The sequence below is a fragment of the Aedes albopictus genome, chromosome 3, assembly GCF_035046485.1.
Source record: "Aedes albopictus strain Foshan chromosome 3, AalbF5, whole genome shotgun sequence".
NCBI classification, from domain to species: domain Eukaryota; kingdom Metazoa; phylum Arthropoda; class Insecta; order Diptera; family Culicidae; genus Aedes; species Aedes albopictus.
Window position 1 is genome coordinate 118363102 of NC_085138.1, and position 7019 is coordinate 118370120.

Consider the following 7019-nt stretch of genomic DNA (forward strand, 5'->3'; position numbering starts at 1 on the left):
AGTACCCTCTTCCAGGGTATTTTTCCTATTTCCCTACTTGTCCCTTTCCCCATCCAAATCCTTTTTCCTTCCTTTTCCCTCAGGTAGATGATGAAATAGGCTGTTATTTTGGCGATGGCACAAATGTCCCAAATGGAGGATAACGTGCCTCTGGAGCCGGCCTTCTGATACCTGATACCCCCCCCCCCTGGCCACCATTGCGGATCTGGTTGGATGGTTAGAACATTTGACTATCACGCCGAGGACCTGGGATCGAATCCCACTCCCGACAAACTCACAAAATGGGAGTTCTTCCTTCGGAAGGGAAGTAAAGCGTGGGTCCCGAGATGAACTAGCCCAGGGCTAAAAATCTCGTTAATACAGATAAAAAAAAACCCATTGCAATAGTTACCGTCATTATTAAATATTCTTATGTACAATATTAGTTCTGAGTAGCTTTCCCTGAGGTTTTAGTGTATAATCAAAAACTAAAGATGCATTTTTATTTTCATTCATATTAAACTCGAGATAGCCCAAAAACAATCACACAACTCCATTGGCCTACAGAAACACGCTGATCGTTTTCCAAAATCGAACTAGATTCTCTCATCAAAAAAGGTATGGTAAGTCACATCAAAAATAATATCAATAACTTCATTATACATTAGTAGATAGATAACAATAGCTAGTTCAACAAACTGCTTAAACGACCCTTTAAAAGAACATAAGTTCATTAGGAATCGTGTAAACTAGACTGCTTCAATACTTTGTGAAACAAATGAAATGAAAAAAAAAATCGAATCAGAATATTTGAGCGAGAAAAGTACTTTTTTCTTCTTTTTTTGGAAAATACACCAAACTGAGTTGCACGTTAACCTTCACGTACCCGACCCCCAACAACTGATTTTCAAAATGCTGGCAATCCGTCAATTTTCATACGATTTTTTTGAAGGTCGCCCTAAATCGGTCATAAATTGGTGCTACTTTATCATACTCAATTGTCCATGCAAGATCCAGAACCATTCCGGATTGTGTTGGGGTCAAGGGGTTGCCAAAATGACCAAAAATGATTATTTTGTGTGTTATTGTGTTTGAGCCATCGATTTTCAGCGAAATTTTTGTTGCGAACAGTGAAACACATCTGCGATAACCAGATTTTTTTTATTATAGAGGTTTTAAACCTAGGTTCATTCGCCTCTTATATAACCAGATTTGAATAAGTTGACCCATCCGGATCCCCGTGACAGGTTTCGCGGGGCCTCATCGGGGACACTTCTGGTTTTCAACCTAAACATGCCGTGCGACATATCAACTTCATGATATCAAATGACTGAGTCAGAAACGATAGACTGAAGTCTGTATCAACTAATATGCCCACGCCGGAACATTTAGCACAGGTTCCACGGGGGAGATCGGAGATATTTCTGGTTTGCAATCAAAACATGCCGTGCGAGGTATCAATCTTCATGATTTTAAGAGAATGGGGCAGAAAAAAATGACTGATGCATGTAATAACTCATGTGGTTGCTCCGGAACACCTGGAACAGGTTCCGCGGAGGCCTCTCCAACACAATTACACACTAAATAATCACTTTTGGCCATTTGGCAAAACATTCACCTCCCTCACCCCCTGACATCAATATAATCCGGAATATCTCCGGAATGGTTCCGGATATTACATGACTTGGGTGGAATAATCTTTCACCAATTTATGATCGATTGAGGGCAACTTCAAAAAAATCGGATGAAAATTGAAGAAATTCCAGCATTTTGAAAATGGTTTTGTCGGGGATCGGATACATGAAGGTTAAATGAAGTCCTCGACAATCATATGAAATGTTGGCTGAGATCGACTCGAAACAAGTTTTTTTTTTCTTTTGATCGAGAGGTGGTATTCACACATGCGTACACTACATCAGACAACTTTTGAAGTCACTGCGGTAGGGGTTGTGCGGTGTATAGATGAGTCACATGATCAGCATTCTCGCATCTCGGACGAAACATATTTCGGGTATCTCCAATTTACGTCATATGCGCCTCTGACTGCATTCCTGGATATTTGGATAGAGTAGATAATTCAAATCTATTTATACCTACGGTAGGTCGCGTCAAGATTTCAAGAATGAAACTGAAATAGCACAGAATCACAACTGCGATATCATATTTTTATAAGTTGAAATTAAAATTGAAATAACTATAGATGCTGTAACCTGTGATAATGAAGATGCAGTATGTACAAGCACATATGCTCCCATTTTCAACCTTCTCATATCATAATTTATGTTGATATTTTTTTTGTATGTTGTTTTGAGGGAGCACTCGTGATTAAAAAGAACTAAGCGAGAAGGTATGAGATGTAGGCTTTGGACCAGTTAGAACGCAACGAAAAATTATTGTCTCCAGATTGCTTTGCAAATAATATCAAATATTACTTGAGAAAAAATCTCGCGAACCTTGCATAATGTAATGGCATTGTTGCAACAACTCGCTGAAAATTTAAAACTACATCTCTTTAAAACAAAACATCTCTTCCCAAGCTTGGCGCTGAACTCGACAAAAGTACAGCATTCCTTATCATATTACAGATAATCTTCTTCATCATTGTGGGTCGCTCGTCGGAAAACAGAAACCCTTCACCTGCTAAGCTGCCGATGAGATCCTGTTGGGGGGTTTCCACAGAACATGGTTGTAATCTTCTTGTCGACCGTTTTAGACACGTTGAACTTCGCTCTCTTCGCGTCTGCTGTAGTAAACGGTGGTGGTGACCACCCGTGTCGGTGTGGCGGCATCCAGGTGTGGATGGGCATCGGGAGGACCGTGACAAGAATCGGTGCCAAACGATGAACAGCCATCCAATTAAGTTGTCACCAGCACCATCTCTGCGATCCCATTGCTGGAGTTTAGCCACTAATTTTCACCTGTCAGGGGTTGCGACGGTAAAACCAGCGCGTGATTAGAGATGTTGTAAACTGTGTTCAGTAATACCTGTTAAAACTAGGTCGGGTCGATGCATTGGAATCATGAAAATACTATCGTTGAGGTAAAATTAGAAACGGTTTGTTCGATAAAGTAAAACATATCTCGCAATCATACCGAAACACTGTCACCATTTTGGTTATCTAACGAGAAAACTTTTTCCTTCGAACACCGGCTGGCCGGCGACGTTGCAGTACCGGAATGAAAAATTTCAATTTGCTGACGCTTGTCCGATTAGTTCCTACATAGTTTGGCACGATACGAGTTCATCGATCTGGTTGTATTGTACAGACAGAACATGGTCCGGACCGGATGGTTGCCGATTTTAGCACACTATTGATTTTAATAGCAACTTCCAATGGGCATTGCAAGCACCGCTCGCCGATTGTCCTCCTGCTGGGTTGAAAATCCCTACAAAATGTGATTATGGGAAATCGGTGTAAAATGTACATTCGGAGAAATATGCACTATCAGTAACAGTATGTTCGTGTCTGCCTTAAGATATAATGAAACATGGTTATTTGCAGAGAAAACTTCCAGTTAGAACTGTGTTCATCAAATACTAATAAATTAGCTGAGAAGCAGGCTTTGTCCAAGTGAAGACGTGACACCAAGATAGAGAAGAAGCCCCTCAAATGCCCCGCAGACTCCTTGGGAATCCTGATGTGAACGATCTGAGATCGCTCCTGAAGCCCCTCGAAGTGCTCCTGTGACCTCTTAATATCTCCCTACAACACTATGGGAGCCCTTGAGACCTCCAGGTGCGCTCTGAAATTCCCAAAAGTTTTCCGAGACCCTCTAAACCACCGCTGAGACCCCTGGAACAAACCTATAAACTCCTGAAACGCCCCTGAGTCTTCCTGAAGCGCCTTTAAAACTCCCTGAAACCCAATGAAACTCCCTGTAATGTCTCGAAACCCTGTGAACGCCCCTGAGACCCCTTAAAATGACACTGAGTCTTCCCGGAACCCTCCTGAGACTCCTTGAGACTCCTTGAAACTCCCTAAGACTGCCTGAAACGCCTTTGAGACCACCTGGTACCTCCTAAGACTTTCAAAACGCCCTTGTTATCTCCTGGTATTTCTCTAAAAACTCCTGGGACCTAAAAAAGCGCCCCTGAGAACCCCTTAGTTTCCCCTGAGACCCTCTGGACCTATCTAGAGACCCTTTGTATCCTCCTAATATACCTTTATACGTCTACGAAAACCTCTGCAGCCGTCTGTGAATCCCTGAAGCGTTCCTGAGATCTCCTGAAACCCCTGCACTCGCCCAAAACCTATTGAACCTATTCCGAGACCACTTGAAACACCCATGTGACTCCCTAGAATGATCCTAAGCCCCTGAAATCCCAAGAGACTTTCTAAAACTCCCTAAGACCTCAAATTACCCCCTTAAAAACCCCTGGGAACCCCTGAAACGACCCCGAGGCCCCTGAAAAGGTCCCTTAGATCCCTGAAACCCTCCTATGATCCCCTGGAACGATCCTGAGTTTTCCTGAAGATCCCTTTACACTTTAAACGCCGCGAAAATCCCGTTCTATCTTCCACAGAACCATTGAAAATTTGCGGCCACCGATAATGTTTTGTACGTGCAATATTACAACGAAAGTCATGCGAGACGCTAATTCGTGACAGCCAAAAAAATTTCTCAAATGCAATGACCCAATATCCACTGAACCTACCACCGTACGTCACCTCTTTTCCCTTCACGACGTTCACCAGCTGTCTATCGAGCTGTTTCAGCTCTTCGATTTTCCTCGAAATATCCAACATGCTCGAAACCTCACACCTGCGCCTTCTCGGGTAGAGCCCGATTTACCTTTTCCAGTTATCCTATCTTTTTATCCGTCCGCTGGGTCTTCTTCCCAACTCGCCATATCCTTCTGGAACTGAAGGTGCCGTATGTTGTCCTTCTCTTGGATCATTAAGCTGTCGTGATTCACCTTTAGACTACCGGCATGTTTCTGCAACTCTGCGGTGCTCTTTGGTAGCTTGAAGTGTTTCGAAGGCCACCTTGCACTTGTTATTATTGTGATATTGATCTCAAGCCTCTCGACGGCTTGATGCACTGCTTGAAAATTTAAATTATTCACAATTTTTACTTCGACACACGCGAGACCACAACGAAACGAGTCAGCATAAGGAGTAGCCTACTTCGTCCATCCACCCCTAAAACACCTCTGAGATCACCTTAAACTCAACCGAGACCCACTGAAGTGTACCTAAGGCCCCCTGAAACTCCCTAGAGGACCCCGAAAACCACCAGAGATCCCTGAATAGCCCCTAAGACCTTTAGGTAGCCCTTTTGAAACCCTCTTGGACCTTCTGAAACTCCACCGAGGCTTCTTAAACCACCACTGTGACCCCTGGAAACCTCCTGTAATACATCACCTGAAACGCCACTCAGTCCCTCTGAAGCGCTCCTCAGACTTCTTGAAACCTTTTTGGGACCCCTTTTGGGAGCCTCCTTAGACTCCTTGAAAAGCCCTTGAGACCTCCTGGTACTGAACCTCAGGAGTCTTCCTGAAACACCTTGGGATCAACAGACACGCTCTTGATACCTCTTTAAGGAGAAGATATGACTAAGATACAGCTGGAATTTTCAAGAGCACAAATTTAAAGAACCACATGTCGGTTTGCGCTGCAAAGTTGTTTGATTGGTCATCCGCTGATGATGGCTAACCGATAATATTTTCAGTGCAAGTCGACCTTCGGTTCTTCAGATGTGTGTACATGCAAATTCCAGGTGCGGTTTCGTCGTTCATTAAGACACCCTAGAACTACCCTGAAGTACCCTTAAGACTCATTCATGCGCTCCTAAAACCCCTTGGGACCCCATTGGGACCCCCTTGAAACGCTTGTGAGGTCTCTTGGTTACCCCCTGAAACGCCCCTGCAACCTCTCCATACACTTCACACATGCTTTAGCTTCCGTTGCCATAGTCTGCATCATTTTTACATTTGTTATGCACTGAGCCCTCCTTCTTTTTATCTGATACGGAATTTTGCATAGCGTTTCAAGAGGTTTTAGAGAGTTTCAGGGCGTTGGAAGGTGTTTTAGGTCGATTAAGCAAAGCTTTAAAACAGCTTTCCCGGGAAGCTTACCAGACTGATAAGAGCAACGATGGACGGTGTGCAGAACAGCGTAAGGATTTTGGGGGAACTATCCAGTTCATTCGAATCTCGACGGAGACTACGACAAGGTGATGGACTTTCCTGCCTACTATTCAACATCGCCCTGGAAGGTGTTATGCGACGAGCCGGGGTACGATCTTCACGAAATTTGTCTGTTTTGCGGATGACATGGATATTATTGCTAGAACATTTGGAACGGTGGCAGAACTGTACACCCGCCTGAAACGCGAAGCAGCAAAGGTCGGACTGGTGCGGCTAAGACAAAGTACATGCTGGTAGGTGGGACTGAGCGAGACAGGACAAGCCTTGGCAGCAATGTTACGATAGACGGGGATACTTTCGAGGTGGTAGAAGAATTCGTCTACCTCGGTTTCTTGCTAACGGCTGACAATAACGTGAGCCGTAAAATACGAAGGCGCATCATCAGTGGAAGTCGTACCTACTATGGACTCCAGAAGAAACTGCGGTCAAAAAAGATTCACCCCGCACCAAATGTACCATGTACAAGACGATAATAAGACCGGTGGATCTCTATGGACACGAGACATGGACGATGCTCGAGGACGACCTGCAAGCACTCGGAGTTTTCGAGAGACGGGTGCTAAGGACGATCTTCGGCGGCGTGCAGGAGAACGGTGTGTGGCGGAGAAGGATGAACCACGAGCTCGCTGCACTTTACGGCGAACACAGTATCCAGAAAGTGGCCAAAGCTGGAAGGATACGGTGGGCAGGGCATGTTGCAAGAATGCCGGACAACAACCCTGCAAAGTTGGTGTTTGCTAACCATCCGGTTGGTACAAGAAGGCGTGGAGCGCAGAGAGCACGATGGGCGGACCAGGTGGAGCGTGATCTGGCGAGTGTTGGGCGTGACCGACGTTGGAGAGCTGCAGCTGCAAATCGAGTATTATGGCGGCAAATTGTTGATTCAGTA